The 6,384-nt window shown below is 36.9% G+C and overlaps 1 non-coding gene across 1 annotated transcript; it reads right to left on the bottom strand.

Moving 5' to 3' along the window:
- Positions 1-5,749: 5,749 nt before the first annotated feature.
- On the bottom strand, positions 5,750-5,856 carry LOC128042090 (small nucleolar RNA R71). Its single transcript, XR_008197298.1, has one exon. It is a non-coding gene; the product is annotated as a small nucleolar RNA R71 (small nucleolar RNA).
- Between the last annotated feature and the right edge of the window lie 528 nt (positions 5,857-6,384).

Here is a 6,384-nt window from a genome sequence, read left to right as displayed (position 1 = left end):
ACACGTTGTGAGCGACGTAAGCTTGTTTTAGAACTCGTACAAAAGCCTCCCTTTGTGGCTCTGAGTTTAAAATTAGTGACATCAAAGAAATTCTTGCTGGTGTTTTGTTCAACTGCTCGACCACACTATACTCGTTGTGCTTTATTAGACGCAAAAATTTGTTAACTTCATCATTCTTGACTTCTCCCTTTTGTTCCTCCCTCGCTTCCTTAGCTGATTCTTTACCGTCAATTTCTAGTTGATTTTCTAAAATCGCTTCTTAACCATGGGGTTCTTTCCCCCACTGTGTTTTGCTTGTAACAACGCCTGCTTTGATTTATGCCACTAAGTCCTGATATGTTGGAGACATCAAATCGAACCACTTCATAATCATATCTCTAAGGAACTCGTTGGTCATCTCCATACTTAAAAGGGTCGATAACCCTAATGACCAAATCATCATCCTGTACGACCTTTGAGGTAGATTCTTTTCCAATAGGGGTTTCTTTACATATACGATGGTGACAGGTTTCGCATCTAACGTGTTTATCTCATTGGTCTTAACACCCTCCCGTACCTCTAGTTGGAAAGAATCCAAAAGACACTGTATATTTTCCCTAAATGTTGGGCAAACCTGGATAGAGTGTCCTCGAGCTTCTTGGTGGAATTTTTAGATTTGATCCATATCAATTCCCATTACAAACCTAGGTGGCTCAGCTTGAATTAGATTTGACTTTCTCAAGATGTCGAAGAGTCGTTTGAGTGGGGTTGTGATTTCATTCTCTTTTCTTCAGTCATAGCATTAACTATTTGATTGTGGTTTGGTAACAAATTCGTGTTAACATCTGGTGTATTCTCTCACTGGAAATTTATCTTTCCTACCCTTGTAATATATTTCAATGCTAAGTATTTTTCGATGGTATGACCTGGATTGCTAGAGTGATACGCACATCAAGCACTGAAATCATAGCACTTTGGAAATGGCAGTTGCATTGGTTCCTTGTGTGCAAGTACAAAGAGGTGCTTCACTACTAGAATCAGAAAAAGTTCTGAGTAGGAGATGAGAATTGGGTCAAACACAATCCTCTCCCGTGGTGGCCTTACTGGAGCTTGGGTCTGTGGGGACCCAGTTGACATAGTTAACATGGGGGATTTGTAATAGGTACAGGTGGACGATACATAAACGGTAAAGTATTGGTAGCATTTATAGCTGGGTATTGGGGCGTGGAGGTATTGGGCATGGGTATGGAATGTAAGAGTATGGGTATCTGCTTGGTGCTATTGTTTGCGTTTCTATTTCTTTTTTCTTCCTAGTGACACCTCTCTTCGCGCTCAAAGAATCATCTATTTTTCCCGACTTCAATGCATTCACTATCATTTCTCCGGATAATACCATATCTGTAAAAGTCTTAGAGGCATTTCCTACCATCCTGTCGTACTATATGTCTTTTAACGTACCAATGAACAGAACAGTGATCTCATTTTCCGTGAGCGGGGGCTGTACATGTGGTGCTAGATCCCTCCACCATTATGTGCATTCCTTAAAACTCTTATTTGATTTCTTTTCCATGTTTTGTAGAGTCAGACAGTTTGGGGCCATGTCTACAATATGTTTTTATTGAGTAATAAATGCCCGTGCAAGCTCTCCCCAAGTTCAAATCTGGCTCCTGTCCAACTTTACATGCCAGTGAGTCGCATATCCGGTTAGACTGTCTTGAAATATGTGAATTAGCAGTTTGTCATATTTGGAGTAAGCAACCATTTTCTTACAGTACATGGTGAAGTGAGTAATAGGGCAACTACTACCATTGAATTTTTCAAAGTCAGGAACTTTGAATTTTGGTGGGACGACCACATCGAGTACCATACATAAGCCTTCTACTTCTATAGATCCAAAGGTGTCTAATCCTTTGATGGCTTTCAAACGTTCTTCAATTAGGCTAAATTTATGAGCTTTTTCATCCACAATTAACTTTCCTTTGTCTATTTCACTTCCTTCTCCTACCTTGGCCTTGCCTTTGACCATTGTAGTCATCATTTCCATAATCTGTTCCATCTGTTCCTCCAGTTTAGTCATACGTGCTAATTCTTCGTTCGTCCTATTCTTGGCTTTTGAGCGGGTGTTATACTAGTGAGCTATCCTTAGTCCATTTTCAAATGGCATTTATTTCCAAAGTTAGAAAATTATTTGGATTTTTCATTAAAAAATGTTCTTTTTTTCAAATAATGTTTCTAAATAAACAAATGAGTGAATTAGTGAATGAATGAATGATTGATTGAAATTGAGGCACACTGTCATAAAAATAATTGATTATAAACATTTCTTTCATGGAAGGTTCAAAAACTGTTCGGCTTACAATTTTATTTCATTTTTCATTACTACTTAAAGAAATTCCTAATCAATCCTATTGCCATAGGGAAAATCTCTACTGCGCGTTCTTCATCTTCCTACTTATGAACTTGATGAACTATTGATAATGTGCCTGAGCCACCTCTAGAAGTTTCATTGCAGGTTCATTCCTAGTCACAAAAGGGGTAGATTCTTTTTTGAGTTCTTCAATCTGTTCACATATGTCTTCAGCTTGCTAAGGGAACACCTGACCTTCCCTATGCATTATTGCAAACACCTCTTGTTTTCTTACTCCTATTTGTTCCACGATAATCAAAACGTCACAAGAGCTCCATATATTCTTCTATGACCTCTTTGTTTTTCTCTTCTTTTATCTTTAATTCTTTATTTAGACTGAAAATGTCCCCCTCTAGCACCTCCATTTCAACAATTTTCTCATCAGACACCCTCCTCCAGGTTCGCTCTTATTCTCAAGCTTTCTAGAGTTCATTAGCATGCAGACTCAGATCCGCCTCCAACCTCTGAATCTGAGCGAACAAGTCAGATCTTTCTTGTTGAAGTCATTCTAATTGTATTCTTAGTTCTTCCTCTCTTCCCTTCATGCCTAGCCGGTGTTGCTATTGTTGTCTCATGATTTCTTCCTCCTTTTCCTTTACATATGCCTGGTGCTGCTCTTGTTGTCGTTTGACCTCTTCATCTCTCCCCCTCAGATACATCTCAAAATTTCATATCTTTTCTGTTAGCTTGACTGCGTCATCTGGGACCTTCCTCTTTCCCTTGAATTGCGCTGACACAGAGATTTTGCTTCTTTTTAGGTGCCACTGAATATACATTTTCTAGGGGGAAAAGTTGAAAAGGTTCCTAATTCCAGGCTCAAGGTTTGACCCCACTTGATTCGTATCTTTTCAATTTCTTCCAAAATCCTAGGTCTTGAACCAAAGCTTCCACCCTGTTTAAACAAGCTGTAGTAGGTACATATTGATCATACCCGTATTGGCTCAGACCCATAATGAGGAATAACTAACGGCTTCCAAAATGTTCATTAAGGGATCCCACAAATGACCACCGTACCCGATGAGTACCGTGCTTCGAATGACTCTTGAAAAGTGTTATAATTCATGCCTTTAGACTGGGTTAATTATCTGTAATTAAGTGAACTTAGTTGTATTTTAGGACATTATTTTAGCATTTTTAGAATATTGCACAAGAAGCTTGGACGGTGCTTAAATATTATTATTTGTTACTTTTAATTGCTTGTAGCAGGGCTGTGTTTGGTGGCTTGGCAGGTGCAGGTTGAGGAGTAAGAATTAAAGGAATAAAGGTTTTTCGGGGAGAAGAGTTGGACATTTTATCAACACGGATGCCATGGAAATGCCAAAAATATTGAGTCAACATTCAACGCATACCAGTTTCAGCCCAACTGTACTTGTACCAGAAAAATCTACCTAAAAAAGAGGAGAAGATAATCCTGGGTCGTTGGTTTTTATCCTAGAAAAAAAGAATTTAAAAAAGGAGAAGATAATCTTGAGTTGTTGATAAAGAATTTAAAAAGAGGAGAAGATAAACATGGGTTGTTGGATTTACAATAGGGAAAAAAATATAAAAAGCCAAAGGAGGAAACCCTAAACAGCGAACAATGATGGATATCCATAGGCGAAACTAGAGGGTAGCGGTTAAGTAGAGAAGGAAAGACGAATACAAAGCCAGTCCCTCTTAGCATCCATAGGACACTGTGTTGCAAAAGTGTGAACAAGACACGCGAAAGCTATCGTCCCGTCGTTCTTCTATTATTTCTTAACTATTTCTCCATGAATTGATTTGGTGAAAATGATGTTGAATGATATTTTTGTTTTGAATTCTCTTTTCCAACACATGAGCTAAATCTCATAGGGTTGAAATTACATGATGAAACCTTTATTTTCTTTAATGGTTGAAGCATAGATCTGAATTAATTTACTGTTCCATTCAAATTTTTTTATTTCTAAATTGTATGCGTGCAATCCCCAAACATAGACAACTGTGCAAAATGCCCATAAACTAATTTAATTCTAAAAAGGTTCGATTAATTGGACTTAAATTGAATGATATGAGCAAGTACTCGATAAATACTTGTAGTAGACTCTAGACATAGAGCAACGTTCATATAGAAGAAAATAGTGCAGGGTACCGTATTAAAGGCCTATAGACACGGGCAAGGTAACTTGAAGTTTTTGCTCTCGAAAGAAGCAGACCACTTTAGAAATCTTCTGAGCAGTAGATTGATTACGATTTTGCCAAGGCATTTCTAACAGTAAGGGTATATTCTTAGTAATTCAAACCTTCCATATCAACATTGTATGTCTTTTATCCCTTTTTGTAGTATCTTTGTAATCACATACTTAGTTGTTTTTTTTTAGTTACATATAATTCATATAATCATTTTCGTAATTGCCATTAGATTTTTACTCTTGCATTTCCATAGCATTTCCAATTATTTATCAGTTACACATACTGTACATATCATTATTCCTTTAAATTAACACTATATTCTTATTATTGTTTTTTCTATAACATTAATCAAATTTCATTATAATAACAGAACCACTTCTATACCTAATCCGATCCCTATGTAGACGACCTCACTTATCACTTTATTACTTGATCCAACGTGTATGCTTGCACAATTTGCATATTATATTCACACGCGACAAGTTTTTGGCACCGTTGTTGGGGATCGACAATTTGGTGTAATTTGGTTTGGTTATTTTACTTAATTCCATTAGTTTAATTTAACTTAGTTTAATTTAATTTCTACATGTTTTCAATCAGTACATGAGAAGAGACGTTCCTGCTAACAAAGAGTATCCTTTTGACCTAGAGATCGAGAGAACTTTATGAAGAAGGCGAAAAGAACTTCAAAAAAAGGCTAGAAATGGGAATGATCCTAGTCTCAATGATAATTCGAATGGTCAAGATTCTAATCCTCTTATTCGTAGGGTGATACCTGATATGAATGATAATTTGAATGGTCAAGGCGCCAATCTTCATGTTTGTTAGGTGATAGATGACCGAGACAGACCCATTCAAGAGCATATTATTCCAATTTTGGATGATTTGAATCCGGGGATAGTCAGGCCACAAATAGAAGCTTTGTAATTTAAGTTGAAACTGGTAATGTTTCACATGTTGCAAATAGTAAGACAGTTCAGTGGACTACCAACTGAAGATCCAATACTACATTTAAGACCTTTTTGAGAGGTTTGTGATTCGTTTGGATAACAAGATGTTCCTGAAGATGCCTTGCGACTTAAATTGTTTCCATATTCTTTAAGAGATCGTGCTAGAGTATGGTTAAGTGCTTTGCCATTGAGAACAGTGGCATCATGGAATGACTTTTGTAAGAGATTTTTGCTACAGTATAATCTACCAAATATAAATTCTAAGCTCAAGAATGACTTCACGTATTTTCAAAAATTAGAGGATAAAACATTATATGAAGCTTGGGAACGATTTAGAGATTGAATTCAAAAATGCCCGATGTATGGATTTCAGCATTAGACTAAGATGGAGATATTCTATAATTGGCTGAATGTGCATACAACGATGGTAGTTGACGCTTCTACCAATGGTACTCTATTAGATAAATCTTATAATGAAGCATATGAGATTTTAGAAAAGATTGCCAACAATGATTATCAGTATCTTACCACTCAAGTTGGGACTGGCAGCAGAGCGACTGGCAGCATAGAACTTCATGCAATCACTTCATTGACTGCTCAGATATCATCTTTAACTAATATGATCAAAATAATAAAGAGACCAACTACAATTCAAGAGATGAAATCAGTCGAGCCAGCGTGTGTTTATTATGGTGAAGACCATGTGTTTGATGAATGCCCATCAAACCCAACATTTGTGTGCTACATGGGTAATTTTAATTGGAATAATAACCCCTATTCCAACACTTACAATCCAGGGTGGAAGCATCATTCGAAATTTAGTTGGAATAATCAAGGTGCAGGAAATTTTAACAATGCCTCAAGACAGAATGCCAATAGTGCACCACCTAGTTATAA

The sequence above is a fragment of the Gossypium raimondii genome, chromosome 6 (genome assembly GCF_025698545.1).
Source record: "Gossypium raimondii isolate GPD5lz chromosome 6, ASM2569854v1, whole genome shotgun sequence".
Taxonomy (NCBI): Eukaryota; Viridiplantae; Streptophyta; class Magnoliopsida; order Malvales; family Malvaceae; genus Gossypium; species Gossypium raimondii.
The sequence above is the reverse complement of the archived record's forward strand: the minus strand, read 5'-3'. Positions and strand labels throughout refer to the sequence as shown.